The sequence below is a fragment of the Triticum urartu genome, chromosome 7, assembly GCF_003073215.2.
Source record: "Triticum urartu cultivar G1812 chromosome 7, Tu2.1, whole genome shotgun sequence".
In the NCBI taxonomy this organism is placed as follows: domain Eukaryota; kingdom Viridiplantae; phylum Streptophyta; class Magnoliopsida; order Poales; family Poaceae; genus Triticum; species Triticum urartu.
The window spans coordinates 646,793,638-646,815,418 of NC_053028.1; positions in this window are offsets into that span (position 1 = coordinate 646,793,638).

The following is a 21,781-nucleotide window of genomic DNA, read 5'->3' on the forward strand; positions in this document are numbered from 1 at the left end:
GAGTTGCGAAACTATTCCACATTGTTTCAAATGTACACCAAACTCGTAAGTCAAATATTCTCCTCCACGATCAGATCGTAGAAACTTTATTTTCTTGTTACGATAATTTTCAACTTCACTCTGAAATTCTTTGAACTTTTCAAATGTTTTAGACTTATGTTTCATTAAGTAGATATACCCATATCTGCTTAAGTCATCTGTCAAGGTGAGAAAATAATGATATCTGCCACGAGTCTCAACATTCATCGGATCGCATACATCTGTATGTATGATTTCCAACAAATCTGTTGCTCTCTCCATAGTACCGGAGAACGGTGTTTTGGTCATCTTGCCCATAAGGCACGGTTCGCAAGTACCAAGTGATTCATAATCAAGTGGTTCCAAAAGCCCATCAGTATGGAGTTTCTTCATGCGCTTTACACCAATATGACCTAAACGGCAGTGCCACAAATAAGTTGCACTATCATTATCAACTCTGCATCTTTTGGCTTCAACATTATGAATATGTGTGTCACTACTATCGAGATTTAATAAGAATAGACCACTCTTCGAGGGTGCATGACCATAAAATATATTACTCATATAAATAGAACAACCATTATTCTCTGATTTAAATGAATAACCGTCTCGCATCAAACAAGATCCAGATATAATGTTCATGCTCAACGCTGGCACCAAATAACAATTATTTAGGTCTAATACTAATCCCGAAGGTAGATGTAGAGGTAGCGTGCCGACCGCGATCACATCGACTTTGGAACCATTTCCCACGCGCATCGTCACCTCGTCCTTAGCCAATCTTCGCTTAATTCGTAGTCCCTGTTTCGAGTTGCAAATAATAGCAATAGAACCAGTATCAAATACCCAGGTGCTACTGCGAGCATTAGTAAGGTACACATCAATAACATGTATATCACATATACCTTTGTTCACCTTTCCATTCTTCTTATCCGCCAAATACTTGGGGCAGTTCCGCTTCCAGTGACCAGTTTGCTTGCAGTAGAAGCACTCAGTTTCAGGCTTAGGTCCAGATTTGGGTTTCTTCTCCTGAGCAGCAACTTGCTTGCTGTTCTTCTTGAAGTTCCCCTTCTTCTTCCTTTTGCCCTTTTTCTTGAAACTAGTGGTCTTGTTGACCATCAACACTTGATGCTCCTTCTTGATTTCTACCTCCGCAGCTTTTAGCATTGTGAAGAGCTCGGGAATTGTCTTATCCATCCCTTGCATATTATAGTTCATCACGAAGCTCTTGTAGCTAGGTGGAAGTGATTGGAGAATTCTGTCAATGACGCAATCATCCGGAAGATTAACTCCCAGTTGAATCAAGTGATTATTATACCCAGACATTTTGAGTATATGCTCACTGACAGAACTGTTCTCCTCCATCTTGCAGCTATAGAACTTATTGGAGACTTCATATCTCTCAATCCGGGCATTTGCTTGAAATATTAACTTCAACTCATGGAACATCTCATATGCTCCATGTCGTTCAAAACGTCGTTGAAGTCCCGGTTCTAAGCCGTAAAGCATGGCACATTAAACTTTGAACTATCGAGTAGTCATCAGCTTTGCTCTGCCAGACGTTCTTAACGTCGTCAGTTGCATCAGCAGCAGGCCTGGCACCCAGCGGTGCTTCCAGGACGTAATTCTTCTGTGCAGCAATGAGGATAATCCTCAAGTTACGGACCCAGTCCGTGTAATTGCTACCATCATCTTTCAACTTTTCTTTCTCAAGGAACGCATTAAAATTCAACGGAACAACACAGCACGGCCATCTATCTACAATCAACATAAACAAGCAAGATACTATCAGGTACTAAGTTCATGATAAATTTAAGTTCAATTAATCAATTACTTAAAGAACTCCCACTTAGATAGACATCCCTCTAATCCTCTAAGTGATCACGTGATCCAAATCAACTAAACCATGTCCGATCATCACATGAGATGGAGTAGTTTCAATGGTGAACATCGCTATGTTTATCATATCTACTATATGGTTCACGCTCGAGCTTTCAGTCTGAGTGTTCCAAGGCCATATCTGTTATATGCTAGGCTCGTCAAGTTTAACTTGAGTATTCCGCGTGTGCAACTGTTTTGCACCCGTTGTATTTGAACGTAGAGCCTATCACACCCGATCATCACGTGGTGTCTCAGCACGAAGAACTTTCGCAACGGTGCATACTCAGGGAGAACACTTATACCTTGATAATTTAGTGAGAGATCATCTTATAATGCTACTGTCAATCAAAGCAAGATAAGATGCATAAAAGATAAACATCACATGCAATCAATATAAGTGATATGATATGGCCATCATCATCTTGTGCTTGTGATCTCCATCTCCGAAGCACCGTTATGATCACCATCGTCACTGCCGCGACACCTTGATCTCCATCTTAGCATCGTCGTCGTCTCGCCAACTTATGCTTCTACGACTATCGCTACCGCTTAGTGATAAAGTAAAGCATCACAGGGGTTTTGCATTACATACAATAAAGCGACAACCATATGGCTCCTGCCAGTTGCCGATAACTCGGTTACAAAACATGATCATCTCATACAATAAAATATAGCATCATGCCTTGACCATATCACATCACAACATGCCATGCAAAAACAAGTTAGGTATCCTCTACTTTGTTGTTGCAAGTTTTACGTGGCTGCTACGGGCTAGCAAGAACCAATCTTACCTACGCATCAAAACCACAACGATAGTTTGTCAAGTTGGTGTGTTTTAACCTTCGCAAGGACCGGGCGTAGCCACACTCGGTTCAACTAAAGTTGGAGAAACTGACACCCGCCAGCCACCTGTGTGCAAAGCACGTCGGTAGAACCAGTCTCGCGTAAGCGTACGCGTAATGTCGGTCCGGGCCGCTTCATCCAACAATACCGCCGAACCAAAGTATGACATGCTGGTAAGCAGTATGACTTATATCGCCCACAACTCACTTGTGTTCTACTCGTGCACAACATCAACGCATAAAACCTAGGCTCGGATGCCACTGTTGGGAAACGTAGTAATTTCAAAAAAATTCCTACGCACACGCAAGATCATGGTGATGCATAGCAACGAGAGGGGAGAGTGTTGTCCATACGTACCCTCGTAGACCGAAAGCGGAAGCGTTAGACAACGCGGTTGATGTAGTCGTACGTCTTCAGACCCGACCGATCAAGCACCGAAACTACGGCACCTCCGAGTTCTAGCACACGTTCAGCTCGATGACGATCCCCGGACTCCGATCCAGCAAAGTGTCGGGGAAGAGTTCCGTCAGCACGACGGCGTGGTGACGATCTTGATGTTCTACTGTCGCAGGGCTTCGCCTAAGCACCACTACAATATTATCGAGGATTATGGTGCAGGGGGGCACCGCACACGGCTAAGAGAACGATCACGAAGATCAAGTTGTGTGTCTAGAGGTGCCCCCTGCCCCTGTATATAAACGAGCAAGGGGGAGGGGCGGCCGGCCAGGAGGGGGCGCGCCAGGGAGGAGTCCTACTCCTACCGGGAGTAGGACTCCCTCCTTTTCCTTGTCCAACTAGGAGAGGGGGAAGGAAGGGAGAGAGGAGAGGAAGGAAAGGGGGGGCGCCGCCCCCCTCCTTGTCCAATTCGAACTAGAGGGGGAGGGGGGGCGCGGCCTGCCCTGGCCGCCCCTCCTCTGCTCCACTTTGGGCCCATGAGGCCCATTAACCCCCGGGGGGTTCCGGTAACCCCCCGGTACTCCGGTTTTATCCGAAACACTTTCGGTGTACGAATATAGCCGCCCAATATATAAATCTTTATATCTCGACCATTTCGAGACTCCTCGTCATGTCCGTGATCACATCCGGGACTCCGAACAACCTTCGGTACATCAAAATATATAAACTCATAATGAAACTGTCATCGTAACGTTAAGCGTGCGGACCCTACGGGTTCGAGAACAATGTAGACATGACCAAGACACGTCTCCGGTCAATAACCAATAGCGGAACCTGGATGCTCATATTGGCTCCTACATATTCTACGAAGATCTTTATCGGTCAGACCGCATAACAACATATGTTGTTCCCTTTGTCATCGGTATGTTACTTGCCCGAGATTCGATCGTCGGTATCTCTCAATACCTAGTTCAATATCGTTACCGGCAAGTCTCTTTACTCGTTCCGTAATACATCATTTCACAACTAACTCATTAGTTGCAATGGTGGCAAGGCTTATGTGATGTGCATTACCGAGAGGGCCCAGAGATACCTCTCCGACAATCGGAGTGACAAATCCTAATCTCGAAATACACCAAACCAACATGTACCTTTGGAGACACCTTTAGAGCTCCTTTATAATCACCCAGTTACGTTGTGACGTTTGGTAGCGCACAAAGTGTTCCTCCGGTAAACGGGAGCTGCATAATCTCATAGTCATAGGAACATGTATAAGTCATGAAGAAAGCAATAGCAACATACTAAACGATCGGGTGCTAAGCTAATGGAATGGGTCATGTCAATCACATCATTCTCCTAATGATGTGATCATGTTAATCAAATGACAACACATGTCTATGGTTAGGAAACATAACCATCTTTGATTAACGAGCTAGTCAAGTAGAGGCATACTAGTGACGCTTAGTTTGTTTATGTATTCACACAAGTATTATGTTTCCGGTTAATACAATTCTAGCATGAATAATAAACATTTATCATGATATGAGGAAATAAATAATAACTTTATTATTGCCTCTAGGGCATATTTCCTTCATAAAGGTGCTCTGCATTTATGTTTTGCGGTCTCAGAAAGGGCTAGCGAGATAACATCTTGTTATATCATATTATGATTGTTTTGAGAAAGTGTTGTCATCCGAGATTTATTATTATGACTTGCTAGTTGATTATGCTATTGATACGAGTAATTATGAGACCTGACAATTATTGCAAATGTGGTTAGTTATGATCTATGCTGAAAACTTGAATGCTGGCTTGACATAGTTACAACAACAAGAGCAAATAGAGTTTGTAAAAGTTTTTCTTTCTTTCTTTCAGTTTGTCAACTGAATTGCTTGAGGACAAGCAAGGGTTTAAGCTTGGGGGAGTTGATACGTCTCCGTCGTATCTACTTTTCCAAACACTTTTGCCCTTGTTTTGGACTCTAACTTGTATGATTTGAATGGAACTAACCCGGATTGACGATGCTTTCAGCAGAATTGCCATGGTGTTGTTTTATGTGCAGAAAACAAATATTCTCGGAATGACCTAAAACTCCACGGAACATCTTAAAAAAAATAATAAAAAATCCTCGCCAAAGATGAACACCAGGGGGCCCACACCCTTCTCACGAGGGTGGGGGGCGCGCCCCCCTACCTTGTGGGCCCCCTGGAAACCCTCCGACGCCAACTCCAACTCTATATATTTGCTTTCGGAGAGAAAAAAATCAGAGAGAAGAAATCATCGCGTTTTACGATACGGAGCCGTCACCAAGCCCTAAAACCTCTTGGGAGGGCTGATCTGGAGTCCGTTCGGGGCTCCGGAGAGGGGGATTCGTCATCGTCGTCATCATCAACCATCCTCCATCATCAATTTCATGATGCTCACCGCCGTGCGTGAGTAATTGCATCTTAGGCTTGCTGGACAGTGATGGGTTGGATGAGATTTATCATGTAATCGAGTTAGTTTTGTTAGGGTTTGATCCCTAGTATCCACTATGTTCTGAGATTGATGTTGCTATGACTGTGCTATGCTTAATGCTTGTCACTAGGGCCCGAGTGCCATGATTTCAGATCTGAACCTATTATGTTTTCATGAATATATGTGAGTTCTTGATCCTATCTTGCAAATCTATAGTCACCTACTATGTGTTATGATCCGGCAACCCCGAAGTGACAATAATCGGGACCACTCCCGGTGATGACCATAGTTTGAGGAGTTCATGTATTCACTATGTGCTAATGCTTTGTTCCGGTTCTCTATTAAAAGGAGGTCTTAATATCCCTTATAGTTTCCAATAGGACCCCGCTGTCACGGGAGGGTAGGACAAAATATGTCATGCAAGTTCTTTTCCATAAGCACATATGACTACATACGGAATACATGCCTACATTACATTGATGAATTGGAGCTAGTTCTGTGTCACCCTATGTTATGACTGTTACATGATGAACCGCATCCGGCATAATTATCCATCACTGATCCGGTGCCTACGAGTTTTCCATATACTGGTTTATGCTTATTTACTTTTCCGCTGCTACTGTTACAATCACTACAAAATACCAAAAATATTACTTTTGCTGTCTTTACTTTTGTTGCCGCTATCGTCACTATCATATTACTTTGCTACTAAACACTTTACTGCAGATACTAAGTTTCCAAGTATGGTTGAATTGATAACTCAGCTGTTAATACTTGAGAATATTCTTTGGCTCCCCTTGTGTCGAAATAATAAATTTGGGTTGAATATTCTACCCTCGAAAGCTGTTGCGATTCCCTATACTTGTGGGTTATCAGTTTGCCATTTCATAGAATTGTTCGTAAGTTCAGAAATAACTCAAATTTTGGAATATTGTTCGGGATTCTTCGAAATAGTGTTAAGTCTGCTACTACTTCTATTGGTTTTTAACTTTTGCGATGTAAATTTGTCACATGATATATTCGGTCATAGTGGCTAGTCGCCGGTTCGAATCCCAGCAACCGCGACTTAACTTTTTACGATTTTCTAACCAGCGCGTTCACGGTGCGCCACAATGGGCCGACCCAGTCGAATGCACCCTATGCGACAGGGCGTGTATTTGCCGCAGAATGCGGCACATAGGACCTCCCCCTATAAGGACCTTATAGATTTTGCATCAAACAAAAGCTCGACACACAAGGGTGAAGCACGACTGGGCTAGCTCACCGAGCAAAAGCCGCTTGTTTTTCTTGTATCACGCGACCTAAAAACCCGAAAAACAAATAGGCAACACTCGGATTCATCACAAGATCTTGCTCACACCAGAACGCAGACCACGATCACTTAGCCAGTCCACCACAAAGTTGCTTTTGAACATTAAACTCTAACAACATACAATAGGGTTGAAATTTTGGAAAAAACATTTTAGAAGCATTTCTTGAAAATTTCAAACAATTTGAAATGTCACAAATATTTTTTAATATCCCAAGCTTTTTCTGAAAAAATGTGGACAATTTTTATAAACCAAATTTAGAAAAACAAACAAACATTTTTGGCAAAACCTAACAATTTTGGAAAAATTGAAAATTTTCTGACATTGTGATTTTTTTGAAAACAAGAAACATTTTTAAAGACGAACATTTTTCAGAGATTGTTAACACATTCTCGAAATTAGAACATATTTCTATATTCCTGTACATTCTAAAATATGAACATTTTATGAGTGACATTAGGAACAGATTTTTAAAAGGAGAACATTTTCTGAAATTCCTGAACATTTTTAAAACCTGAAAATAACAAAATTTTAAAATGAGAACATTTTTTTAAATTAATGAACATTTTTAAAACACGAACATTTTCTGAAATTGGGAACAAAATTTGAAAATAAGAATATTTTTTAAAATTTCTTAAAGATTTTTTAAAACAGGAACATTTTTTGCAATTGCGTTTTTTTAAATTAGAATATTTTTTGAAATTCCTAAAAAATAAAAGAAAAAATTGAAACGAAAAACAAAAAGAAACAAAAAGGTGTAGAAGGGGAAATGGAAAAACTACTCAGGCACCTCGTATAACTAGTAAATGCGCACGTGCAATGCACGTTAATATTTAGGCAATATATTAATTGCACGCGGATATTAGGTATGCTATTATTTATGTGTTAATCTTGTGATTACTGTAATATTTGGCATGCTATTAATTGCACGTTAAACACGTTTAACGCTCGCCATTGGAGCAGTCTAGGTCGTTGGATTGACTTGGTTCGATGGCCGAGATCAGTTAGATTTGCTTCTTTGGGTCTTTTTATATTGGTATAAATATAAGGATCCCAAAACAAGAAAAGAAACGGCTGGGAACCGCCTAGAGAACCGGAATCGCGCAAACATTTGAACGGGCCGGCCCATCCAAACGCTCGTCGATCTGCCCCATGCCTGCCGTCCCGAGGAAAGTCCTATAGGCCGCTCATTGCGGCAAACTGCCGGCGATTCGCACAGGGGCGAGCGACCGAGCGATGTTTTGGGCCGGCCCACTTACGTACATAGCTTACGAACTGCCCCACTCTGGTTTTGTGAACCTTCTAGAAGATTCCATGAACCGGTTTTTTTTCTCCTTTTCTCACTTTCCTGTTTCTTTTTCTTTTCTTTCTTTTTCGTTTCTGTTTTTTTTTCATTTTTCGTTTTTTGTTTCCTTTTCTTTTTGAAGTTTATTTTTCTTTTACAGAACATGTTTGCAGTTTTACAAAATGTTTAGGATTTTCTTTTTTATTTCTTTTTCTTTTCTGCTCCTTTTTTCCAAAAAATCGAAAATTTAAATTTTGTTCCTCTTTCCAAAAAAAATTCTCAAAATTCAATAATTGTTCTTGTTACACAAAAAAGTTCAAACTTTTCGAAATTCAGAATATGTATCAGATTTCAATTTTTTGTTCACATATTCAGAAAATGTTCGTGCTTCCAAATTTGTTTGGAATTTTTCAAAATAGTTCTCCATTTCAACATATGTTCTCATCATTCAAAAAATGTTCGTGCTTTAAAAAATTGTTCGCGCTTCCAAATTTGTTCAGGATTTTTCAAATATTTTCTTCGTTTCAAAATTTGTTCTCAAGATTCAAAAAATGTTGGTGCTTCAAAAAATAGTCCGCACTTCCAAAAAGTTTCTCAAGATTCAAAAATCGTTTGTGCTTGAAAAAATTATTCACAAATTCAAAAATGTTCATGTTTCCGAAAAAGTTTTGGGAAATTTAAATTTTGTTCGCTTTCATATAATTGTTCACAAATTCAAAAATTTGTTCCTATTTCTAAAATTTGTTCACATATTCCAGAAAATACTGCAGTTTTGGAAATTTGTTCCCAATTTTTTTAAAATCCATTTCCCAAATTCAAAAAAATGCTCAATTTTTGTAAAAATAATTTATTTTTGAAAAATATAGTTTTTCAATTTTTTATTGTTTTCAAAATATGTTTTGCGTTTATGAAAAGTAGTTCATAGTTTATACATATTCACGTATTCAAATTTTTGATCCTGTTTTTTTTAAATTGAGTCCCCTAATAATGTTTGTGTTTCAAAAAGAGTTTCATTTTAAAAAATTATGCTTCAAATTTTAGAACAAGTTTTAATGTGCCATGGATTATAGTTCATATACTCCGGGCTGCCATCGTGCATACTAAACCTCAGTTACTACTGTGGTTACGTACTCGGTTCGTGGGAGGACTTGAGTAGGATCACTTTTCTGCAAGTTTTATACTTTGGAATTTGTTGGACTGGTTTTTTTTTCGCCAATGCTGGGAGTGTCTTTAAGGGTGGTGCTGCCTATGCTTCAGAGTAGCTCGCCTGACGCGGTGGCTTGCCTATCGCGCGTACATGTAAAAGGTCGCGGGTTTGGTATTGCTAGGGTTTCGATCTCCAAGAGGCTCAACTCCCCGGCTTGGTTATCGATTTGTTCTCTCCTCCCTAAGCCGCCACCGGGTCGTCCCCTTATATACATGGGTTGATGCCTGGTGGCCTACAGAGTCCCGGCCGGCTCATAATCCTGTCCAGCTTGGTGACTTTTTTTACATGCCTGCCTTTACAAGTCTTTCCTTACATATGACGGTTCATAATATCAGGCCTTAAACCACCTTCGGGCCCCTGGGCCTTCTATAATACTTAATAAACTACAATCTTGGATGTTTACTGGGCTTCTTGCGTAACCCGCCATTGGGGCTGACCCGACCCTCCTGGACGGGTCTCAGCTGATAGTAATATCCCCAACATTAGGCCCCAGGTTGCCTTTGAACTTTGTTCTTTGTCAACCTTCCATACTTAGCCAAAAAATCCATCTTATCTTTACTGAAATTCCCTTGTAACCCGCCGTGACGTCATCTCTTGAAAATGCAAAAGATTTTCATGACGTCATCTACCAACGGATCTTTTATCTTTAATGCTTCCCGAGAATCGAGGCGCCTATATAGTTGGATAACCATTATTCGGTTCTTCCTTGATTTTCGCGCCCGTCTGTTCGCATCTTTCCTTATAAATAGGCTCGCCCCGGCCTTGCTCATTCTTCTCTCTCTCTCTCTGTCTTCTTCCTCTCGTGACCCTGCTACTGCTCGAGCTTCGCCGCCGCCGCGCCTTATCTCCGTTGTCGACTCTGGCCGCTGCATCGACCTGAACCGATCCAGAGAACCCGCGGTGACCTCCGCAGTAGACCTGTAACCGTAAGCTTTCTTTCTTTCATGCCTCAGATCTTCATTAGGGTTTCCAAGCTCCTGCGTGTTCTTCGTAGTTCATCATAGTTCTTCTACTGCCTCCTCTTTCTGATCCAAAAGAGATGTATGTTCATGCAGTAGCTGTTTGGTGCCTCCTTTTGATATTAGCAGACTCCTTTTTCTGGTACAAGAGCTATGTTTAGATCTGATGAACTCATCTGGACTATATTTTTAGGTCTAGAAATTTGTTCATTTTGATCATCCATTTGATCTGAAATAATATCAACCATTTTGGGAAACTTGTTTGTCCCAATACTTAGCTGAATCCACTTTCTGAAAGAATCTATAGTCATGGCGGCTTACTGCACCAGCTTTCTTTTCCTTATATGTCATTAGCCCTTAGTTAAGCCGCCATTACTTGTTTTGCATCTTCATCCCTTAACTGTTAATCTCATCGTTAAACTGAACCGACATGTTGCTTTTTTCAGTTCCTTGCACATCATGCCGTCCAAAACGCCAACCATCTGTAACTGGGTTCCCTCAACCATAACTGAGGAACGTTTAAAAGAGTTCTTCATCATAGGATTTCTGCCATCAAAAGCCGTCATGTCTTACCGTGCCCCTGACCCGGAAGAAGAACGACCCAATCCAAGAGACGGCGAAGTGATTGTTTTTACTGACCACATGAACCGTGGCTTCTCACCGCCCGGCTCAAAGTTCTTCAGAGAGGTCCTTCACTTTTTCAAACTCCATCCTCAGGACATCGGGCCCAATTCCATATCTAATATTTGTAACTTCCAAGTGCTCTGTGAGGTGTATCTTCAGCAAGAGCCGACTGTAGAGTTGTTTCGAGAATACTTTTATCTGAACCGGCAGAACGAGTGCACCAACGGCCTTAGCTTAGAGCTTGGAGGCATCTCAATTCAGCGCCGGCAGGGTGCTGTCTTCCCTCTCATAGTCTTACCAAGTCACCCAAAGGACTGGAACCAAACTTGGTTCTACTATCAGGACATCTCACCAGCAAACGAGAAGCCACTGCCGGGTTACTGCCCCGATCGTCTTGACTCCAAGCTCGCGCTTCCAGATAAACTCACTGTTACTGAACGCAAGAGATTGATGCCATCCATCAAAAAGATCAATGCTCTGTTAGGGAACGGGTTGACTGTAGTTGATCTAACCCGCTGCTGGATCTCATGGAGGGTTATTCCTTTAAGCCGTCGGTCAAAGTTGATGTATGAATATGGTGGAGGCCAATGTCAAACCTTTTGGTGAATGGGAAATATGAAGACTGCAGTATTGTTGGGTTAAATCCCTTCTGTAAGCTAAACCCAGTGCCAGAAGTAAGGATATTCTGATCTCTTTTCCTTTGTATTTTACCCAGCCGTATTGTTTAGCACTGACCTTTCATCGGGTCTTTGCCTGTCTGCATGCCAACTCTGACTTTTGGAAAGTGAAATATGACCATGAGGCTGCCAAGAAGGCGAAAGCCGCCGCCATGAATGCCAAGAAAATGACCCGGAAGTCGAATAAGAAAAAGAAGAACACTGCTGAAGATTTGATGAAGCTTGATGGCACGTCTGATTCGGAGGTAGCCCTTGATTCCCTTGGCCAATTTTTTAACAATCTTATTAACACTGATCACTACCAGGATGACACTGGGGCCAGTCAGGCCGGGGAAGCAGAGGTAACTATCATTTCCTCCGACTCAGAGCCCTTACCAAGACACAAAGTTCGACGAGTGATCCGTAAAGTAAGGTTTTCTAACCCTTTAGCTCACTTGGATCCCAACTTTCGTTTGAAAAAGCAGCAACATGAAAGCCACCGTCAAGCGGGGATTGAAGATGAACCGGTTGCCGTTCTTCAACAAACTCCTCGGAAACGTCCGAATGAGGTTTACTTATTTCTGTCTTTAACTCTGTTTAATGGATCCTTCTCCTTGTATTTCTTTTAATTATTTTTTATCCTTTCAGGAGGTGTCTCGCTCTTCTGGTGACTCATCACAAACGCAATTCCCGGCTTTCAAGACTGCTCCCAGGTAATTAGAAATCCTCCTTTCTTTCGGTTTGTTCAATTGTACCTTTATACTGACAATCCTGCAACCTTTTTTCTTAGTGGTCAAGCTAAATCCAAAAAAGCGAAGGGAGCTAAGCCGGCGGAAGACCCGCCGGTGCTGGCATCTGACCGGCTAGGCCACCTTCTCCATTAGCTGACGCTCCAGAAGACCCGCGTGTTGACACCGAAGCAAATCCTCCTAAGTCGTCATTTGACGAAACCATTGTGAACCCTTCTACAACCGGACCATCAAGCTCAGCCAACCCGCCGTCTCCGCCTGCACAAGATGTTCAAATTACCGGGAGCCGCTTTATTGAGCCAGGGAACCCAACCGTGCTGGCTCGGTGTACAACAAAACAAGAGGCGTTGGAGAGGCAAAAGGTTCGCTTTGACGTTGCCAACTATGACCGTCTCAATGCGAATGATATTTTGTCCGGCTATCTTAATCATGTACACTCCAGCCGCGATTCTGAGATTGAGATGGTCAAGCAGCTGCAGTTAAAATATGAGGTACATTTTTCCGGCTTATCAGTATTCCTTCAGCCCCCAAGTCTTCAGATTATGAGAGAACCGGAATAACCTGTAGACTTTAAAATATAGGCCGAGACCTTTACCTTTGAATCTTTTCTTAACTTTAATAGAACAAAGCCCCACCTGTAGTCCCGAAGGACCGGCTCATTTTGGTCATAAATGAACCGGTACTTTAAAAAAAATTGAGACCATCTTCAAAGTATTTAATACTCCGGCTTAACCTTGATAAACTTGCTGAACTGCATACATTAGCCCCAAGTGCCAAGTATTGTTACTTTGTAAGGTACTTGGGACTTAAATATGTCTGTAGAGTCGTAGAAATTTGATTTGGCATACATTAGCCCCCAAGTGTCAAGTGGTTTTTTGTAAAGTACTTGAGACTTGAATCTTGATTTTTGAACTTTGAAACCAACTCTTGACTCATCTGAATGTTTTGCAGAATGCCTTATCTGAATTGAACTCTCAACTGACTGATGCGAAGACCCGGCTAGCGAGTCAGGAGACAGAAATCAAATCCGCTAACTCCAAACTGAAAATAAGTCTCTCTGCAACGGAAAATTTAAAGACCAGCTTTGCTGCCAAGGAGAAAACTTGGGCAGAGGAAAAAACGCTTTTGACCCAACGTGCTGAGACGGCCGAAACAGCTCTGAAAGAGATTTCAACAGAGTTGAACGGGTTAAAGGGCCGGGTGTCTCAAATGGTAGCTGCTATCTTTGGTAAGCTGTCTGACTAACTTTTGTGAGCTGTTTGCAAATCTGGAGTCTAATCTGCCAACCGACTTTGCGTGTAAAATTTATGCAGGTCCTCGAAGCAAAAATCTGAGCCAAGACCCGTTGATTAAACTGAAGGCAGTATATACTTTGGTTGAACAACTGTATATTGGCGCACAGCGGGCTCTGGCCGCCATCTCTCCTGCTAATCAAGGACCCAACCGGCTTAGCGACGTCCTAAAGAAACTGTCCATCCTTCCTGCCAGGTTTCAAGAAGTAAAACGCTCCTGCGCACGAGCCGGAGCTTTGACTGCCCTGAGTCGCTCCAAGGCTTGGGTGCCAGATCTAGACCCGGCGGACGTGGCCAGAGGCTATCCCACCGTGAAGGAAGACGGGTCTCCTTTTAATCGGGATGACTTCATGGCTTGCGTGCGCGGAGTCCGGCCTCAAGCAACTACCCTTTGAGATGATACCAATGTTGATAAATACCAGCCGGGTTTTGATAGTGAGAATAAGAAGATGGCCACTCCCTCATACAAGGTAACAGATTTGATCCCACTGGTGAGAGAAGATACATTTGCCCCGGAAGTTGACCCGGTCGGCCTGATCGACGACGAAGCCGAATTTGTCGCCGTGAACAGTTTTGATTGGTCAAAACCCAATTTCCAGCCAACAGAAGGAGGTGAACCGGCGAGGGAGGAACAATGATCATCTTCATGGGCTTATAAAGCCTTGTAATAACTAAGTTGTGAAAATACTGTATGCTTTGTTTATGCCGTCGCGCATAAAACACCTTTTATGGGAGTCTGTTTCCTGATGCCAATGTATGCATCGTATTTAATGTTTGTTTCTGCAATGTTTGAACTCTGTTCCTGTAAATACAAGGAAAAGACTGGCTTGGCGGCTTAGAACCAAACGGGTTAAAACACCCAATTTATAGCCAATATGTTTACCACATTAAGAACCAGAGACAGATATAAATAAAGGACAAGGGCTAACTCTTTAGTCAATGCGTATAAGTAATAACCATACCTTGTCCCTTTTGATCCTCAGACCACCGGTTTAAATAACCCGGGTGATGAATTTGATAATTCAATCTTTATGAGAAGCCAATGCTTTTTTGAATACTCAGTGATTACTATACCTTGATAGGTTGCATCTTTTGATCCGTAAGCCGCCGGTGTGAATGACCCGGGCAACTGTGTTGTCAAATAGTCGAGCCCGTGAAGAAGACCAGGCTAACTGTTTGTAATATTGAAACAACAAAAACTAAAAAGCAAGTAACAGATAATAAGCATGATTTAACCATGTATTCAAAAGGTTGGGGGTCTCTGATTCGAATACGATCAGTAAACCGGACCAAAGGGGTTAAGCTAAGGTTCGAATACGACCATATAGCCCCCAGTGGCTTTGGCGTTGCGCCGATTAAGAGGGTACCGACAGTTATGTTCTCTTTGGTTCGAATACGACCTATGTTTGAACAGGAAGCCCCCAAATGACCTTGAGAGGTTTTTAACGACCCTGATTCGAATACGATCCAAGTTGGACCCAAAAGGGGTTAAGCTATGATTTGGATTCGATCAAGAAGCCCCCAAGTGAGTTTGGCTTTGAGCCGATCAAGAGGGTTACGACAGCTATGTTCTCTTTGGTTCGAATACGACCTATGTTTGAACAGGAAGCCCCCAAGTGACCATGAGATTGCAGCTAGATTCAGATACGATCATAAGCTGGACCAAAAAAGGTTAAACTTGATTCAAATATGATCAGCTCCTTAATAGTCATTTGAAAGATAAGAAATAACAAAGATGCATAATCTTTGAAAAGAAAAGAGACCAATGGTTTTACTTTATTGCTTAACATGGTATATACAATGTTAAAGTATGTACATGATGAGAGCCGGTGACTCAGGTGTAGTATGGCCGAAGTTGAGCAATATTCCACGGCCGGCGGGTCTCTTCCTCCGACTTGCGTGAGTCTTGGTGCTCTCGAACGTCAATGAGGTAATATGACCCATTGTTTAAGTTCTTACTGACCAAAAAGGGTCCTTCCCAAGGTGGGGATAACTTGTGTGCATCTGACAGATCCTGAATGAGCCGGAGCACCAAGTCGCCTTCCTGAAAAGTCCTGGATTTAACCCGGCGGCTGTGATAATGACGTAGGTCCTGTTGATAAATTGCTGACCGGGCTGCCGCTAAGTCTCTTTCTTCATCCAACAAGTCAAGTGCATCTTGTCTGGCTTGTTCATTATTGGCTTCAACATAAGCCGCCACACGGGGCGAGTCATGACGGATGTCACTAGGCAACACTGCTTCTGCTCCATAAACCATGAAGAAAGGTGTGTAACCTGTAGACCTGTTGGGTGTGGTGTTGATACTCCATAGCACCTAGGATAACTCCTCTACCCAACAACTCGACGTTCACTGTAAGGGAACCATAAGCCAGGGTTTGAGCCCTTTCAAAGTTTCCTGATTGGCTCTCTCAGCTTGACCATTGGATTGAGGATGAGCTACAAAAGAAACATCAAGCCGGATGTGCTCTCGTTGACAAAACTCCTCCATAGCCCCTTGGGACAGATTAGTGCCATTGTCAGTGATAATACTGTGTGGAAAACCAAAACGGAAGATCACCTTTTTCATGAACTGAACCGCTGTGGCCGCGTCACACTTACTCATAGGCTCCGCCTCAACCCACTTGGTGAATTTGTCAACTGCCACCAGGAGATGTGTCTTTTTATACTTAGATCTTTTGAAAGGTCCCACCATGTCAAGCCCCCAGACCGCAAACGGCCAAGTGATTGGAATCATCCGGAGCTCTTGAGCCGGCACATGCGCTCGTCGTGCAAATTTTTGACATCCATCACATCTACTGACCAGATCTTCTGCATCAGCGTGAGCCGTCAACCAGTAAAAACCGTGACGAAACACCTTGGCCACCAAAGATTTTGACCCGGCGTGATGGCCACAATCACCTTCATGGATCTCACGAAGAATTTCTTGACCTTCTTTGGGAGAAACACACCGCTGAAACGCTCCGGAAACACTGCGATGATATAACTCTCAATCTGAAATCGTCATTGACTTAGACCGCCGGGTTATCTGTCGAGTCAGGGTCTCATCCGCTGGCAACTCTCCCCGGGTCATGTAAGCCAAAAACGACACTGTCCAATCTGGGATGACGTGAAGAGCCGCCACCAACTGTGCCTCCCGGTCAGGAACAACTAAATCTTCTTCTGTGGGCAACTTGAGAGAGGGGTTATGCAAAATATCCAAAAAGGTGTTAGGTGGCACCGGCTTACGCTGAGACCCCAACTAGCTTAGGGCATCAGCCGCTTCGTTCTTTCGACGATCAATGTGTTCCACCTGATAACCTTTAAAATGCCCTGCAACAGCATCAACCTCCCGGCGATAAGCCGCCATGAGAGGATCCTTGGAATCCCACTTGCCAGATACCTATTGAGCCACTAGATCTGAGTCACCAAGACATCTGACCCGGCTCAAAATCATCTCTTTCGCCACTCGAAGACCATGGAGCAAGGCTTCATACTTTGCTGCGTTGTTGGTGCAAGGAAACATCAACCGTAACACATAACAAAATTTGTCACCTCGTGGGGAAGTTAACACAACTCCAGCCCCCGAGCCTTCCAACTGTCTGGACCCATCAAAATGAATAGTCCAATACGTGTTGTCTGGTTTCTCTTCTGGCATCTGCATCTCTGTCCAGTCATTGATGAAGTCAAGCAGTGCTTGAGATTTGATTGCAGTACGCGGCACATACTTCAACCCATGAGACCCAAGCTCAACTGCCCACTTGGCAACTCGTCCAGTGGCTTCTCTGTTTTGAATGATGTCTCCCAAAGGGGCAGAGCTGACCACAGTGATCGGGTGACCCTGGAAATAATGTTTAAGCTTCCGGCTTGCCATGAATACCCCATACACGAGTTTCTGCCAATGCAGATATCGTTGCTTGGATTCAATCAACACCTCACTAACATAGTAAATCGGCCGTTGAACCGGATGTTCCTTGCCAGCCTCCTTGTGCTCCACCATAATAGCCACACTAACAGCCCGTGAGTTGGCGGCCACATATAATAACAGCGCCTCTTTTTCAACTGGAGCAGCAAGAACCGGCGGCTCAGCAAGCTGTGCCTTCAGATCCTCAAAAGCAGTATTTGCAGCATCACTCCAAATAAAATCATCTGTTTTCTTCATCATCTGATACAAAGGCATTGCCTTCTCTCCTAACCGGCTTATGAACTGGCTCAAGGCCGCAACATGACCCGCTAGCCGCTGAACGTCATTGATGCACGTTGGTTTGGCTAAAGACATAATTGCTTTGATTTTCTCTGGGTTAGCTTCAATACCTCGGTTGGACACCAAAAAACCCCAAGAGCTTGCCAGCTGGGACTCCAAAAACACACTTGGCCGGGTTAAGCATCATTTTGTAGATCCGGAGATTATCGAAAGTCTCTTTCAGATCTGTGACCAAGGTTTCCTCCTTCCTGGATTTTACCACTATATCATCTACGTAAGCATGAACATTGCCCCCAATTTGATCGTGAAGACAATTCCACACACACCGCTGGTAAGTCGCCTGGGCACTCTTAAGCCCAAAGGGCATAGACACATAGCAAAAAGCTCCAAAAGGAGTAATAAAGGCTATCTTCTCCTGATCCTTGACCGCCATCTTAATCTGATGATAACCGGAATAAGCATCCAAGAAACTCAAACATGCACAACCCGCCGTAGCATCAATGGTTTGATCAATACGGGGGAGAGTAAAAGGATCAGCCGGACAAGCTTTGTTCAGATCGGTGTAATCTACACACATACGCCAGGTGCCATTCTTTTTTAGTACGAGCACCGGGTTAGCTAACCACTCTGGGTGAAAGACCTCTACGATGAACCCGGCCGCCAAGATCCGGGCCACCTCTTCTCCAATGGCCTTGCACCTTTCCTCATTGAACCATCGGAGAAACTGTCTAACGGGTTTGAACTTTGGATCAATATTAAGAGTGTGCTCAGCGAGTTCCCTCGGGACACCCGGCATGTCTGAAGGTTGCCATGCAAAGATGTCCCAGTTCTCACAGATGAACTCGATGAGCGCGCTTTCCTATTTCGGATCCAAGTTTGTGCTGATGATGAACTATTTGGATGAGTCGCCAGGAACAAAGTCAACCATCTTAGTGTCATCAGCTGATTTGAATTTCAACACCGGCTCATGCTCTGTTGTTGGTTTCTTTAATGACGTCATGTCTGCCGGGTCAACATGATCCTTGTAAAAATTTAACTCCTCTGTTGCACAAACAGATTCAGCATAGGTGGCATCACCTTCTTCACACTCCAAGGATATCTTCTGGCTCCCATGTACTGTAATGGTGCCCTTATGACCCGGCATCTTGAGCTGTAAATACACGTAACACGGCCGAGCCATGAACTTGGCATAAGCCGGCCGCCCAAACAGAGCATGATATGGGCTCTTGATCTTAACCACCTCAAAGGTTAATTTTTCCGCTCTGGAGTCATACTCATCCCCAAAGGCTACTTCCAGCTCAATCTTACCAACTGGGTATGCCGACTTACCAGGTACCACACCGTGAAAGACAGTGTTGGATTGTTTAAGATTTTTATCAGTCAATCCCATCCGACGGAATGTCTCATAATAGAGGATGTTGATGCTGCTGCCTCCATCCATAAGTACCTTAGTAAACTTGTATCCACCAACCTGAGGTGCCACTACCAAGGCCAAGTGACCCAGATTATCAACCCAGGGCGGGTGATCCTCTCTGCTCCACACAATAGGTTGTTCGGACCAACGTAGATAACGCGGAATCACCGGCTCAACGGCATTGACGACCCTTTTGTGAAGTTTCTGGTCCCTCTTACATAAACTGGTGGTAAATACATGGTATTGCCCACTACTCAGCTGCTTCGGGTTGCTCTGATAACCGGATTGCTGCTGTTGATTACCTTGGCCGGGTTGCTGATTATATCCTCCTTGGTGACCAGGATAACCTTGACCGTGAAAACCTCCTCCGTCTGAACTGGCGTCCGGACCGTGAAAACCGCCTCCTCCTGAACCGCCACTTGGGCCATGACCTCCATCAAACGTGTTTGAATTTTTAAACGCCTTCATGATCGTACAATCTTTCCACGGGTGGGTGGATGGCTTCTCCCGGGTGCCGTGCTTTGGACAAGGTTCATTTAACAACTGCTCAAGGGTGGGACCTGACCCGCCTGACCGAGGGGGCTGTCTGCCCTTGCGCCGTTGATTACCATCTTGTGCATTAGTGTTAGCAACAAACTCATCAGCCTTACGTTTATTACCTCCCTGATTCGCCAGGTTATGCTGTTGACCCTTGCCGTTGTCATTCTTCTTTCCCTTCGTTGCCTTTTCTTCGTTAGACACCGGGTCCTTGGTAGTATCAAAATCAGCATACTTGACGAGAGCCGCCATCAACGTTCTCATGTCATTACAGTCACGCTTGAGCCACCCCAGCTTCTGTTCCAGAGGTTCAAAACGGCAATTTTTCTCCAACATTGAAACTGCTGAGCCGGCATCCATCTTATCAGATGAATGTATTATATCCTTGACTCGGCGCACCCAATGGGTTGTGGATTCACCATCCTCTTGCTTGCAATTGGTCAGGTCCACAATCGACATAGTCTGTTTACACGTGTCCTTAAAGTTCTGGATGAACCAGGCTTTCAACTCTGCCCATGAGCCGATAGAATTGGGTGGCAATCCCTTTAACCAAGTATGAGCTGTTCCATCTAACATCATGGCGAAATACTTGGCCATTAAAGCATTACTGACCTCCAACAATTCCATAGCCATCTCGTAACTCTCAATCCAAGCCCCCGGCTGTAGGTAAGCCGTGTAATTAGGCACTTTACGAGGCCCCTTGAAGTCCTTCGGCAAACGTTCATTGCGTATGGCCGGCACCAAGCAAGGCACACCTCGGTTCTTGTGGCCACTCCTGCCTCAACCGAGGTTGCTGGATAAGCCAGAAAGGTTTGATGAGCCGCCTGATCTGCTGCCATTTGAGCTGCTCGTTCCGCCTCTTGACGAATCCTCTCCTGATCCGCCAAGTTAAGGGCTCCAGCCCGCACCGGCTCATGCCTGTATGGCCAGTTGTGGCGTTGAGCATTGCTTGACATATCTGCGGACTCCATATGCCTACTGTAACTCGGGCTCCGGCTTGGGCGAGGAGTTGAGTGGATCCTGTCTCGACTGTAGGAGTACGCATCCTACTGCGTGATACGTCTCCAATGTATCTATAATTTTTGATTGCTCCATGCTATATTATCTACTGTTTTGGACTATATTGGGCTTTATTTTCCACTTTTATATTATTTTTGGGACTAACCTATTAACCGGAGGCCCAGCCCAGAATTGCTATTTTTTTTGCCTATTTTCAGTGTTTCGAAGAAACGGAATATCAAACGAAGTCCAAACGGAATAACACCTTCGGGAACGTGATTTTCTCACCGAACGTGATCCAGGAGACTTGGACCCTACTCCAAGGAGTCAAAGAGGAGGTCACGAGGGTGGGGGCGCGCCCCCTGCCTCGTGGGCCCCTCGGTGCTCCACCGACGTACTCCTTCCTCCTATATATACATACGTACCCCCAAACGATCAGAACAGGAGCCAAAAACCTAATTCCACCGCCGCAAATTTCTGTATCCACGAGATCCCATCTTGGGGCCTGTTCCGGAGCTCCGCCGGAGAGGGCCGTCATCACGGAGGGCTTCTACATCATCATAGCCTCTCCGATGAAGTGTGAGTAGTTTACCTCAGACCTCCGGGTCCATAGTTAGTAGCTAGATGGCTTCTTCTCTCTCTTCGAATCTCAATACAAAGTTCTCCCCCTCTCTTGTGGAGATCTATTCGATGTAATCTTCTTTTTGCGGTGTGTTTGTTGAGACCGATGAACTGTGGGTTTATGATCAAGTCTATCTATGAATAATATTTGAATCTTCTATGAATTCTTTTATGTATGATTGGTTATATTTGCAAGTCTCTTCGAATTATCCGTTTGGTTTGGCCAACTAGATTGGTAGTTCTTGCCATGGGAGAAGTGCTTAGCTTTGGGTTCGATCTTGCGGTGTCCTTTCCCAGTGACAGAAGGGGCAGCAAGGCACGTATTGCATCATTGACATCGAGGATAACAATAC